The sequence below is a fragment of the Panulirus ornatus genome, chromosome 55 (genome assembly GCF_036320965.1).
Source record: "Panulirus ornatus isolate Po-2019 chromosome 55, ASM3632096v1, whole genome shotgun sequence".
In the NCBI taxonomy this organism is placed as follows: Eukaryota; Metazoa; Arthropoda; class Malacostraca; order Decapoda; family Palinuridae; genus Panulirus; species Panulirus ornatus.
Genome location: NC_092278.1, coordinates 26,931,134 through 26,946,700, shown reverse-complemented (window position 1 = coordinate 26,946,700; position 15,567 = coordinate 26,931,134). Strand labels below are relative to the sequence as shown.

General features: G+C 39.2%; 1 protein-coding gene across 4 annotated transcripts in view; it reads left to right on the top strand.

Moving 5' to 3' along the window:
- The first annotated feature begins 685 nt into the window (after positions 1-685).
- LOC139765620 (WD repeat and SOCS box-containing protein 1-like) overlaps positions 686-15,567 on the top strand; it is a 193,098-nt gene continuing 178,216 nt past the window's right edge. For 2 of the 4 annotated variants that reach the window (XM_071693289.1, XM_071693287.1), the window contains exon 1: positions 687-931. The gene's annotated coding sequence lies outside the window, so the exon portion shown is untranslated. Of the gene's footprint in view, positions 932-15,567 lie in introns of all 4 variants that reach the window. The other 2 variants (XM_071693291.1, XM_071693290.1) reach the window with 2 other exon arrangements.

Sequence of the window (15,567 nt, the reverse complement as noted above, 5' to 3'; positions counted from 1 at the left end):
AAGCCATGCGGAAGCTTGCAGGAGCCAGCCAGTGTTGCTACTGTTGAAGCCATGCGGAAGCTTGCAGGAGCCAGCCAGTGTTGCTACTGTTGAAGCCATGCGGAAGCTTGCAGGAGCCAGCCAGTGTTGCTACTGTTGAAGCCATGCGGAAGCTTGCAGGAGCCAGCCAGTGTTGCTACTGTTGAAGCCATGCGGAAGCTTGCAGGAGCCAGCCAGTGTTGCTACTGTTGAAGCCATTCGGAAGCTTGCAGGAGCCAGCCAGTGTTGCTACTGTTGAACCCATCCTGAAGCCTGCAGGAGCCAGCCAGTGTTGCTACTGTTGAAGCCATGCGGAAGCTTGCAGGAGCCAGCCAGTGTTGCTACTGTTGAAGCCATGCGGAAGCTTGCAGGAGCCAGCCAGTGTTGCTACTGTTGAAGCCATGCGGAAGCTTGCAGGAGCCAGCCAGTGTTGCTACTGTTGAAGCCATGCGGAAGCCAGCCAGTGTTGGATGTTATCGCCTTGTGCCTTAACTCCATATTTTGAGAACCATTATATATCGCGTATAAGCCTTTCATCATTTGGATGTCTCATAATTCATCATGATAAGGAAGAGTCTCTAATAAAGTTATTAAAGGAGAGGAAAGCAAGGATAATAATGTTCACTATTAGTGACGTGTGCGCGTGCGCGTGTGTGTGTAGTAAGATGGTCAGTCAGTGTAGAAGGTGAGGTGAGCCACGACGCACGTTCCTCCTGATCCCTTCATGACGTCATTCATTATATTACGTAGTGAGATCGTTAAGTAGTTAAGTGGCACGACCACGTCAGTACCTTATATTACAAGTGACATTACTCAAGTTTGAGACTAGGAATACTAGTGTTATTTGTGATAAGGTCGTCATCTTGTGGACCACTGAGCTCAACCAGTCATCATCATCATCATCATCCTGCAGGTAAGATATCATCATCATCATCCTGCAGGTAAGGTATGATGTCAGCTGGTCGGGTCGATAAGTGTGTGTCGTCTGCTGGTCAACCTGGCTCATTTATGTGATCAACTTTGTAAGTGACGTACTTAAATGTTTGATTGTAAGTAAACCTATGGATCAGTCAGTTTATAAGTGACGTACTTAAATGTTTGATTGTAAGTAAACCTATGGATCAGTCAGTTTATAAGTGACGTACTTAAATGTTTGATTGTAAGTAAACCTATGGATCAGTCAGTTTATAAGTGACGTACTTAAATGTTTGATTGTAAGTAAACCTATGGATCAGGCAGTTTATAAGTGACGTACTTAAATGTTTGATTGTAAGTAAACCTATGGATCAGTCAGTTTATAAGTGACGTACTTAAATGTTTGATTGTAAGTAAACCTATGGATCAGTCAGTGTATAAGTGACTTACTTAAATGTTTGATTGTAAGTAAACCTATGGATCAGTCAGTTTATAAGTGACGTACTTAAATGTTTGATTGTAAGTAAACCTATGGATCAGTCCGTTTATAAGTGACGTACTTAAATGTTTGATTGTAAGTAAACCTATGGATCAGTCAGTGTATAAGTGACGTACTTAAATGTTTGATTGTAAGTAAACCTATGGATCAGTCAGTTTATAAGTGACGTACTTAAATGTTTGTAAGTAAACCTATGGATCAGTCAGTTTATAAGTGACGTACTTAAATGTTTGATTGTAAGTAAACCTATGGATCAGTCAGTTTATAAGTGACGTACTTAAATGTTTGATTGTAAGTAAACCTATGGATCAGTCAGTTTATAAGTGACGTACTTAAATGTTTGATTGTAAGTAAACCTATGGATCAGTCAGTGTATAAGTGACTTACTTAAATGTTTGATTGTAAGTAAACCTATGGATCAGTCAGTTTATAAGTGACGTACTTAAATGTTTGATTGTAAGTAAACCTATGGATCAGTCAGTGTATAAGTGACGTACTTAAATGTTTGATTGTAAGTAAACCTATGGATCAGTCAGTTTATAAGTGACGTACTTAAATGTTTGATTGTAAGTAAACCTATGGATCAGTCCGTTTATAAGTGACGTACTTAAATGTTTGATTGTAAGTAAACCTATGGATCAGTCAGTGTATAAGTGACGTACTTAAATGTTTGATTGTAAGTAAACCTATGGATCAGTCAGTTTATAAGTGACGTACTTAAATGTTTGATTGTAAGTAAACCTATGGATCAGTCAGTGTATAAGTGACGTACTTAAATGTTTGATTGTAAGTAAACCTATGGATCAGTCCGTTTATAAGTGACGTACTTAAATGTTTGATTGTAAGTAAACCTATGGATCAGTCAGTTTATAAGTGACGTACTTAAATGTTTGATTGTAAGTAAACCTATGGATCAGTCAGTTTATAAGTGACGTACTTAAATGTTTGATTGTAAGTAAACCTATGGATCAGTCAGTGTATAAGTGACGTACTTAAATGTTTGATTGTAAGTAAACCTATGGATCAGTCCGTTTATAAGTGACGTACTTAAATGTTTGATTGTAAGTAAACCTATGGATCAGTCAGTGTATAAGTGACGTACTTAAATGTTTGATTGTAAGTAAACCTATGGATCAGGCAGTACAGTAACCTACCATTAATGTGTTCATTAACCAAATGATAATATATCATATAATAACAATTGTACATCTTGATAATGAACAATATATGATAATGTGTACATGAACAATTGTACATCTTGATAATGAACATTATATGATGATTTGTACATGAACAATTGTACATCTTGATAATGAACAATATATGATAATGTGTACATGAACAATTGTACATCTTGATAATGAACAATATATGATAATGTGTACAAGAACAATTGTACATCTTGATAATGAACAATATATGATAATGTGTACATGAACAATTGTACATCATGATAATGAACATTATATGATAATGTGTACATGAACAATTGTACATCTTGATAATGAACATTATATGATGATTTGTACAAGAACAATTGTACATCAGTAATGAACATTATTTGATAATTTGTACATGAACAAATGTACATCAATAATGAACATTATTTGATTTGTACAAGAACAGTTGTACATCAGTAATGAACATTATTTGATAATTTGTACAAGAACAATTGTACATCAATAATGAACATTATATGATAATTTGTACAAGAACAATTGTACATCAATCATGAACATTATTTGATAATTTGTACAAGAACAATTTTCACCTTGATAATGAACATTATATGATGATTTGTACAAGGACAATTGTACATCTTGATAATGAATATTATATACGATTGAACAATGTTCTATAATGCCTTAATGAGTTTCATGTTTGTTAGGGAAATATTGGGTTAATTAGTTTCATGTTTGAGGGAAATATGGGGTTAATTAATGTTATTTACATTAATTAACCCCATATTTCCCTCAAATACACAAGTAAGAAATGAACCTAACCCAAAAATTTAGATACTGAATTAACACATGAAGAAACCTTACAAGGAATAAAGAATAACATTTGCTGTGATAATGAACCATTAACAAATCAACATTACACACTTGCGCTAGAATGGTAAAATAAACCCAACTACTTACCATCATGAACTTAACTACTTGAATTGTAAATTAATAGGCTTTAAAATAGGCAAATATTTACACTTTAAGTTATTGTAATATAAGAGAAATAATGTAGTTCACACTTTATATAATTATGATATAAGAAAAACATGTAGTTCACTCTTTATGTAATTATAATATAAGAACAATGAAATAGTTTACACTTTATGTAATTATAAGAAAAATTAGGTAGTTCACACTTAATGTAATTATAAGAAAAACAAGGTAGTTCACACTTTATGTAATTATAGTATAAGAAAAATAAGGTTCATACTTTATGTAATTATAATTATTTTTTTTTCATACTTTGTCGCTGTCACCCGCATTAGCGAGGTAGCGCAAGGAAACAGATGGAAGAATGGCCCAACCCACCCACATACACATATATATACATACATGTCCACACACGCACATATACACACCTATAGATTTCAGTGTGTACATATATATACTTACACAGACACATACATATATACACATGTACATAATTCATACTTGCTGCCTTTATTCATTCCTGTTGCCACCCCGTCACACATGAAATGACAACTCCCTCCCCCCGCATGCACGAGAGGTAGTGCTAGGAAAAGACAACAAAGGCCACATTCATTCACGCTTAGTCTCTAGCTGTTATGTATGATGCACCGAAACCACAGCTCCCTTTCCACATCCAGGCCCCACAAAACTTTCCATGATTTACCCCAGACGCTTCACATGCCCTGGTTCAATCCATTGACAGCATGTTGACCCAAGTATACCACATTGTTCCACTTCACTCTATTCCTTGCACACCTTCCACCCTCCTGCATGTTCAGGCCCCAATTGCTCAAAATCTTTTTCACTCCATCTTTCCACCTCCAATTTGGTCTCCCACTTCTCATTCCCTCCACCTTTGACACATATATCCTCTTTGTCAATCTTTCCTTACTCATTCTCTCCATGTGACCAAACCATTTCAAAACACCCTCTTCTGCTCTCTCAACCACAATTTATTACCACACATCTCTTACCCTTTCATTACTTAATCGATCAAACCACCTCACACCACATATTGTCCTCTAACATCTCATTTTCAACACATCCACCCTCCTCCTTACAACTCTATCTATAGCCCACTCCTCGCAACCATATAACATTGTTGGAGCCCCTATTCCTTCAAACAAACCCATTTTTGCTTTCTGAGGTAATGTTCTCGCCTTCCACACATTTTTCAATGCTTCGAGAACTTTCGCCTCCTCCCCCCACCCTGTGACTCACTTCCGCTTCCATGGTTCCATCCACTGCCAAAACCGCTCCCAGATATGTAAAACACTTCACTTCCTCCAGTCTTTCTCCATTCAGACTTACCTCCCAATTGACTTGTCCTTCAACCCTACTGTACCTAATAACCTTGCTCTTATTCACATATACTCTCAGCTTTCTTCTTTCACACACTTTACCAAACTGTCACCAGCTTCTGCAGTTTCTCACCTGAATCAGCTGCCAGTGCTGTATCATCAGTGAACAACAGCTGACTCACTTCCCAAGCCCTCTCATCTACAACACACTGCATATTTGTCCCTCTCTCCAAAACTCTTGCATTCACCCCATCCATATACAAATTTAACAACCATGGAGACATCACACACCCCTGCCACAAACCGACATTCACTGAGAACCAATTACTTTCCTCTCTTCCTACTCGTACACATGCCTTACATCTTCGATAAAAACTTTTTACTGCTTCTAGCAACTTGCCTCCCACACATATATTTTTAATACCTTCCACAGAGCAGCTCTATCAACTCTATCATAAGCCTTCTCCAGATCCACAAATGCTACACACAAATCCATTTGCTTTTCTAGTATTTCTCACATACATTCTTCAAAGCAAACACCTGATCTACACATCCTCTACCACTTCTGAAACCACACTGCTCTTCCCCAATCTGATGCTCTGTACATGCCTTCACCCTCTCAGTCAATACCCTCCCATATAATTTCCCAGGAATACTCAACAAACTCATACCTCTGTAATTTGAGCACTCACCTGTATCCCCTTTGCCTGTGTGCAATGGCACTGTGCATGCATTCCACCAATCCTCAGGCACCTCACCATGAGTCATACATACATTAAATATCCTTACCAACCAGTCGACAGTACAGTCACCCCCTTTTCAATGAATTCCACTGCAATACCATCCAAACCCACTGGCTTGCTGGCTTTCATCTTCTGCAAAGCTTTTACTACCTCTTCATTGTTTACCAAATCATTCTCCCTAACCCTCTCACTTTGCACACCACCTCGACCAAAACACCCTGTCTCTGCCACTCTGTTATCTAACACATTTAACAAACTTTCAGTATACTCACTCCATCTCCTTCTCACATCACCACTACATGTTATTACCTACCCATTAGCCCCCTTCACTGATGTTCCCATTTGTTCTCTCATCTTACACCCTCTATTTACCTCCTTCTAAAACATCTTTTTATTCTCCTTAAAGTTTAATGATACTCTCTCACTCCAACTCTCATTTGCCCTCTTTTTCACCTCTTGCACCTTTCTTTTGACCTCCTCCCTCTTTCTTGTATACAGTAAGGTAGTTCACACTTTAATTATAAGAAAAACAAGGCAGTTCACACTTTATGTAATTATAGTATAAGAAAAATAAGGTAGTTCATACTTTATGTAATTATAAGAAAGGTAATTCACACTTTGTGTAATTGTAAGAACAATGGAGTTCATACTGTATGTAATTATTATACAAGAAAAATAAGGTAGTTCACACTTTATGTAATATGATACAAAAAAAAGTAAGGTTGTTCACACTTTATGTAATTATAAGAAAAATAATTTACTTGATACTTTATGTATGCTTTATGTAATTATGATATAAGAAAAATAAGGTAGTTCACACTTATGTAATTATAATATAAGAAAAATAAGTAGTTCACACTTTGTGTAATTATAATATAAGGAATATAACGTAGGTCATACTTTGTCATAATAAGAAAAATAAAGAAGTTCATACTTTATGCAATTTTGATATAAGGAAAAGAAGGCAGTTCACTTTTTATGTAATTGTGATATAAGGGAAATAGTGTAGTTCACACTTTATGTAATTATGATATAAAAAAGATAAGGTAGTTCACACTTTATGTAATTATAAGATAAGAAAAATAAGTTTGTTCACACTTTATGTAATTATGATATAAGAAAAATAATATAGTTCATACTTTATGTAATTGTGATATAAGAAAATAAGGTAGTTCACACTTTATGTAATTATAATGTAAGAAAAATAATGTAGTTCATACTATGTAAGAAAAATAAGGTAATTCACACTTTATGTAATTATAAGAAAAATAATGTAGTTCATACTTTACGTAATTATGATATAAGAAAAATAAGGTAGTTCACACTTTTTTTTTTTTTTTTTTTTGCTTTGTCGCTGTCTCCCACGTTTGCGAGGTAGCGCAAGGAAACAGACGAAAGAAATGGCCCAACCCACCCCATACACATGTATATACATACGTCCACACACGCAAATATACATACCTACACAGCTTTCCATGGTTTACCCCAGACGGTTCACATGCCCTGATTCAACCCACTGACAGCACGTCAACCCCGGTATACCACATCGATCCAATTCACTCTATTCCTTGCCCTCCTTTCACCCTCCTGCATGTTCAGGCCCCGATCAAACAAAATCTTTTTCACTCCATCTTTCCACCTCCAATTTGGTCTCCCACTTCTCCTCGTTCCCTCCACCTCTGACACATGTATCCTCTTGGTCAATCTTTCCTCACTCATTCTCTCCATGTGCCCAAACCATTTCAAAACACCCTCTTCTGCTCTATCAACCACGCTCTTTTTATTTCCACACATCTCTCTTACCCTTACGTTACTTACTTGATCAAACCACCTCACACCACACATTGTCCTCAAACATCTCATTTCCAGCACATCCATCCTCCTGCGCACAACTCTATCTATAGCCCACGCCTCGCAACCATACAACATTGTTGGAACCACTATTCCTTCAAACATACTCATTTTTGCTTTCCGAGATAATGTTCTCGACTTCCACACATTCTTCAAGGCTCCCAGAATTTTCGTCCCCTCCCCCACCCTATGATCCACTTCCGCTTCCATGGTTCCTTCCGCTGCCAGATCCACTCCCAGATATCTAAAACACTTTACTTCGTCCAGTTTTTCTCCATTCAAACTTACCTCCCAATTGACTTGACCCTCAACCCTACTGTATCTAATAACCTTGCTCTTATTCACATTTACTCATAACTTTCTTCTTTCACACACTTTACCAAACTCAGTCACCAGCTTCTGCAGTTTCTCACATGAATCACACTTTATGTAATTATGAAATAAGAAAAATAAGGTAGTTCACACTTTATGTAATTATAAGAAAAATAAGGTAGTTCATGCTTTATGTAATTATAAAATAAGTAAAATAAGGTAGTTCACTTTTTATGTAATTATAAGAAAAATAAGGTAGTTCACACTTTATGTAATTATATAAGAAAAATAAAGTAGTTCACACTTTATGTCATTACAATTTAAGAAAATAAGGTCACACTTTATGTAATTATGATATAAGAAAAATAGTGTAGTTCACACTTTATGTAATTATAATATAAGAAAAATAAGATAGTTCACACTTTATTTACTCTCAGTTTTCTTCTTTCACACACTTTGCCAAACTCAGTCACCAGCTTCTGCACTTTCTCACCCGCATCAGCCACCAGTGCTGTATCATCAGAGAACAACAACCGACTCACTTCACAAGCTCTCTCATCCACAACAGACTGCATACTTGCCCCTCTTTCCAAAGCTCTTGCATTAACCTCCCTGACAACCCCATCCACAAACAAATTAAACAACCATGGAGACATCACGCACCCTTGCTGCAAACCAACATTCACTGAGAACCAATCACTTTCCTCTCTTCCTACACGTACACATGCCTTACATCCTCGATAAAAACTTTTCACTGCTTCTAACAACTTGCCTCTTGCACCATATATTCTTAATACCTTCCACAGAGCATCTCTGTCAACTCTATCATATTCCTTTTCCAGATCCATAAATGCTACATACAAATCCATTTCCTCTTCTAAGTATTTCTCACATACATTCTTCAAAGCAAACACCTGATCTACACATCCTCTACCACTTCTGAAACCACACTGCTCTTCCCCAATCTGATGCTCTGTACATGCCTTCACCCTCTCAGTCAATACCCTCCCATATAATTTCCCAGGAATACTCAACAAACTCATACCTCTGTAATTTGAGCACTCACCTGTATCCCCTTTGCCTGTGTGCAATGGCACTGTGCATGCATTCCACCAATCCTCAGGCACCTCACCATGAGTCATACATACATTAAATATCCTTACCAACCAGTCGACAGTACAGTCACCCCCTTTTCAATGAATTCCACTGCAATACCATCCAAACCCACTGGCTTGCTGGCTTTCATCTTCTGCAAAGCTTTTACTACCTCTTCATTGTTTACCAAATCATTCTCCCTAACCCTCTCACTTTGCACACCACCTCGACCAAAACACCCTGTCTCTGCCACTCTGTTATCTAACACATTTAACAAACTTTCAGTATACTCACTCCATCTCCTTCTCACATCACCACTACATGTTATTACCTACCCATTAGCCCCCTTCACTGATGTTCCCATTTGTTCTCTCATCTTACACCCTCTATTTACCTCCTTCTAAAACATCTTTTTATTCTCCTTAAAGTTTAATGATACTCTCTCACTCCAACTCTCATTTGCCCTCTTTTTCACCTCTTGCACCTTTCTTTTGACCTCCTCCCTCTTTCTTGTATACAGTAAGGTAGTTCACACTTTAATTATAAGAAAAACAAGGCAGTTCACACTTTATGTAATTATAGTATAAGAAAAATAAGGTAGTTCATACTTTATGTAATTATAAGAAAGGTAATTCACACTTTGTGTAATTGTAAGAACAATGGAGTTCATACTGTATGTAATTATTATACAAGAAAAATAAGGTAGTTCACACTTTATGTAATATGATACAAAAAAAAGTAAGGTTGTTCACACTTTATGTAATTATAAGAAAAATAATTTACTTGATACTTTATGTATGCTTTATGTAATTATGATATAAGAAAAATAAGGTAGTTCACACTTATGTAATTATAATATAAGAAAAATAAGTAGTTCACACTTTGTGTAATTATAATATAAGGAATATAACGTAGGTCATACTTTGTCATAATAAGAAAAATAAAGAAGTTCATACTTTATGCAATTTTGATATAAGGAAAAGAAGGCAGTTCACTTTTTATGTAATTGTGATATAAGGGAAATAGTGTAGTTCACACTTTATGTAATTATGATATAAAAAAGATAAGGTAGTTCACACTTTATGTAATTATAAGATAAGAAAAATAAGTTTGTTCACACTTTATGTAATTATGATATAAGAAAAATAATATAGTTCATACTTTATGTAATTGTGATATAAGAAAATAAGGTAGTTCACACTTTATGTAATTATAATGTAAGAAAAATAATGTAGTTCATACTATGTAAGAAAAATAAGGTAATTCACACTTTATGTAATTATAAGAAAAATAATGTAGTTCATACTTTACGTAATTATGATATAAGAAAAATAAGGTAGTTCACACTTTTTTTTTTTTTTTTTTTTGCTTTGTCGCTGTCTCCCACGTTTGCGAGGTAGCGCAAGGAAACAGACGAAAGAAATGGCCCAACCCACCCCATACACATGTATATACATACGTCCACACACGCAAATATACATACCTACACAGCTTTCCATGGTTTACCCCAGACGGTTCACATGCCCTGATTCAACCCACTGACAGCACGTCAACCCCGGTATACCACATCGATCCAATTCACTCTATTCCTTGCCCTCCTTTCACCCTCCTGCATGTTCAGGCCCCGATCAAACAAAATCTTTTTCACTCCATCTTTCCACCTCCAATTTGGTCTCCCACTTCTCCTCGTTCCCTCCACCTCTGACACATGTATCCTCTTGGTCAATCTTTCCTCACTCATTCTCTCCATGTGCCCAAACCATTTCAAAACACCCTCTTCTGCTCTATCAACCACGCTCTTTTTATTTCCACACATCTCTCTTACCCTTACGTTACTTACTTGATCAAACCACCTCACACCACACATTGTCCTCAAACATCTCATTTCCAGCACATCCATCCTCCTGCGCACAACTCTATCTATAGCCCACGCCTCGCAACCATACAACATTGTTGGAACCACTATTCCTTCAAACATACTCATTTTTGCTTTCCGAGATAATGTTCTCGACTTCCACACATTCTTCAAGGCTCCCAGAATTTTCGTCCCCTCCCCCACCCTATGATCCACTTCCGCTTCCATGGTTCCATCCGCTGCCAGATCCACTCCCAGATATCTAAAACACTTTACTTCGTCCAGTTTTTCTCCATTCAAACTTACCTCCCAATTGACTTGACCCTCAACCCTACTGTATCTAATAACCTTGCTCTTATTCACATTTACTCATAACTTTCTTCTTTCACACACTTTACCAAACTCAGTCACCAGCTTCTGCAGTTTCTCACATGAATCACACTTTATGTAATTATGAAATAAGAAAAATAAGGTAGTTCACACTTTATGTAATTATAAGAAAAATAAGGTAGTTCATGCTTTATGTAATTATAAAATAAGTAAAATAAGGTAGTTCACTTTTTATGTAATTATAAGAAAAATAAGGTAGTTCACACTTTATGTAATTATATAAGAAAAATAAAGTAGTTCACACTTTATGTCATTACAATTTAAGAAAATAAGGTCACACTTTATGTAATTATGATATAAGAAAAATAGTGTAGTTCACACTTTATGTAATTATAATATAAGAAAAATAAGATAGTTCACACTTTATTTACTCTCAGTTTTCTTCTTTCACACACTTTGCCAAACTCAGTCACCAGCTTCTGCACTTTCTCACCCGCATCAGCCACCAGTGCTGTATCATCAGAGAACAACAACCGACTCACTTCACAAGCTCTCTCATCCACAACAGACTGCATACTTGCCCCTCTTTCCAAAGCTCTTGCATTAACCTCCCTGACAACCCCATCCACAAACAAATTAAACAACCATGGAGACATCACGCACCCTTGCTGCAAACCAACATTCACTGAGAACCAATCACTTTCCTCTCTTCCTACACGTACACATGCCTTACATCCTCGATAAAAACTTTTCACTGCTTCTAACAACTTGCCTCTTGCACCATATATTCTTAATACCTTCCACAGAGCATCTCTGTCAACTCTATCATATTCCTTTTCCAGATCCATAAATGCTACATACAAATCCATTTCCTCTTCTAAGTATTTCTCACATACATTCTTCAAAGCAAACACCTGATCCACACATCCTCTACCACTTCTGAAACCACACTGCTCTTCCCCAATCTGATGCTCTGTACATGACTTCATCCTTTCAATCAATACCCTCCCATATAATTTACCAGGAATACTCAACAAACTTATACCTCTGTAATTTGAGCACTCAGTTTTACCCCCTTTGCCTTTGTACAATGGCACTGTGCAAGCATTCCGCCAATCCTCAGGCACCTCACCATGAGTCATTCATACATTAAATAACCTTACCAAATAGTCAACAATACAGTCACCCCATTTTTTTAATAGATTCCACTGCAATACCATCCAAACCCACTGCCTTGCCGGCTTTCATCTTCTGCAAAGCTTTTACTACCTCTTCATTGTTTACCAAATCATTCTCCCTAACCCTCTCACTTTGCACATCACCTCGACCAAAACACCCTTTATCAGCCACTCTATCGTCAAACATTCAACAAACCTTCAAATTACTCACTCCATCTCCTCACATCACCACTACTTGTTATCACCTCCCCATTAGCCCCCTGCGCTGAGGTTCCCATTTGTCCCCTTGTCTTACACTCTTTATTTACCTCCTTCCAAAACATCTTTTTATTCTCCCTAAAATTCAACAATACTCTCTCACTCCAACTCTCATTTGCCCTCTTTTTCACTTCTTGCATCTTTCTCTTGACCTGCCTCTTTCTTTTATACATCTCCCAATCATTTGCATCATTTCCCTGCAAAAATCGTCCAAATGCCTCTCTCTTCTCTTTCACTAATAATCTTACTTCTTCATCCCGTCACTCACTACCCTTTCTAATCTGCCCACCTCCCATGCTTCTCATGCCACAAGCATCTTTTGTGCAAGCCATCACTGCTTCCCTAAATACATCCCATTCCTCCCCGACTCCCCTTACTTCCTTTGTTCTCACCTTTTTCCATTCTGTACTCAGTCTCTCCTGGTACTTCCTCACACAAGTCTCCTTCCCAAGCTCACTTTCTCTCACCACCCTCTTCAACCCAACATTCTCTCTTCTTTTCTGAAAACCTCTATAAATCTTCACCTTCGCCTCCATAAGATAATGATCAGACATTCCTCCAGTTGCACCTCTCAGCACATTAACATCCAAAAGTCTCTCTTTCACACGCCTATCAATTAACATGTAATCCAATAACGCTCTTTGGCCATCTCTCCTACTTACTTACGCATACTTATGTATATCTGTCTTTTTAAACCAAGTATTCCCAATCACCAGTCCTTCTTCAGCACATAAATCTACAAGCTCCATTTCACCATATATATATATATATATATATATATATATATATATATATATATATATATATATATATATTTTTTTTTTTTTTTTTTTTTTTTATACTTTGTCGCTGTCTCCCGCGTTTGCGAGGTAGCGCAAGGAAACAGACGAAAGAAATGGCCCAACCCACCCCCATACACATGTATATACACACGTCCACACACGCAAATATACATACCTACACAGCTTTCCATGGTTTACCCCGGACGCTTCACATGCCTTGATTCAATCCACTGACAGCACGTCAACCCCTGTATACCACATTGCTCCAATTCACTCTATTCCTTGCCCTCCTTTCACCCTCCTGCATGTTCAGGCCCCGATCACACAAAATCCTTTTCACTCCATCTTTCCACCTCCAATTTGGTCTCCCTCTTCTCCTCGTTCCCTCCACCTCCGACACATATATCCTCTTGGTCAATCTTTCCTCACTCATTCTCTCCATGTGCCCAAACCATTTCAAAACACCCTCTTCTGCTCTCTCAACCACGCTCTTTTTATTTCCACACATCTCTCTTACCCTTACGTTACTTACTCGATCAAACCACCTCACACCACACATTGTCCTCAAACATCTCATTTCCAGCACATCCATCCTCCTGCGCACAACTCTATCCATAGCCCACGCCTCGCAACCATACAACATTGTTGGAACTACTATTCCTTCAAACATACCCATTTTTGCTTTCCGGGATAATGTTCTCGACTTCCACACATTTTTCAAGGCTCCCAAAATTTTCGCCCCCTCCCCCACCCTATGATCCACTTCTGCTTCCATGGTTCCATCCGCTGCCAGATCCACTCCCAGATATCTAAAACACTTCACTTCCTCCAGTTTTTCTCCATTCAAACTCACCTCCCAATTGACTTGACCCTCAACCCTACTGTACCTAATAACCTTGCTCTTATTCACATTTACTCTTAACTTTCTTCTTCCACACACTTTACCAAACTCCGTCACCAGCTTCTGCAGTTTCTCACATGAATATATATATATATATATATATATATATATATATATATATATATATATATATATATATATATATATATATGTTAGTGGTATGAGAGAAGCATGCTGTGTGATGCATGGGGCAGGTATGGGGATGGAAGGAGAGGATGGGAGTGCAGATGTGGCGACAGGAGGGGAGGATAAGACAGGAGTGCTGTTGTGGGAACGGGAGGAGAGGTCTGGAGTGCAGATGTGGGGAGGGGAGGATAACATGGGAGTACTGGTGTGGGGATGGGAATGCAGGTGTGAGGACAGGAGGAGATGGCAAGAGTGCACGTGTAGGGACGGGAGGAGAGGGCAGGAGTGCAGGCATGGGAACAGGAGGAGAGGACGGGAGTGCAGGTGTGGGAACGGATGGAGAGATCTGGAGTGCAGATGTGGGGATGGGAGGAGAGGGCAGGAGTGCAGGTGTGGGGACAGGAGGAGAGGACGGATGTGCTGGTGTGGGGACGGGAGGAGTGGGTGGGTGTGCAGGTGTGGAGCCAGGATTAGAGGGTGAGAGTGCAGGTGTGGGGACAGGAGAGATCTGGAGTGCAGATATGGGACGGGAGGAGAGGATGGGAGTGCAGGTATGGGGATGGGAGGAGAGAACGGGAGTGCAGGTGTGGCGAAGGGAGGAGAGGACGGGAATGCAGGTGTGGGAAAAAGAGGAGAGGGCGGGAGTGCAGGTGTGGGGATGGGAGTAGAGGTCGGTAGTGGAGGCAGGCGTGGGGACGGGAGGAGAGGGCGGGAGTGGCGGCAGGTGTGGGGACGGGAGGAGAGGACGGGAGTGCTGGTGTGGGGACAGGAGTGGAGGCAGGTGTGGGGACGGTAGTGATGTGGAGATGGGAGAAGAGAGCAGGAGTGCAGGTGTGGGGACAGGAGGAGAGGGCGAGAGTGGAGGCAGGTGTAGGGACGGGATGAGAGGATGGGCGTGGAGGCAGGTGTGGGGACGGGATGAGAGGATGGGAGTGGAGGCAGGTATGGGGACGGGAGGAGAGGGCGGGAGTGGAGGCAGGTGTGGGGACGGGATGAGAGGATGGGAGTGGAGGCAGGTATGGGGACGGGATGAGAGGATGGGAGTGGAGGCAGGTATGGGGACGGGAGGAGAGGGCGGGAGTGGAGGCAGGTGTGGGGACGGGATGAGAGGATGGGAGTGGAGGCAGGTATGGGGACGGGAGGAGAGGGCGGGAGTGGAGGGAGGAGAGGGCGGGAGTGGAGGCAGGTGTGGGGACGGGATGAGAGGA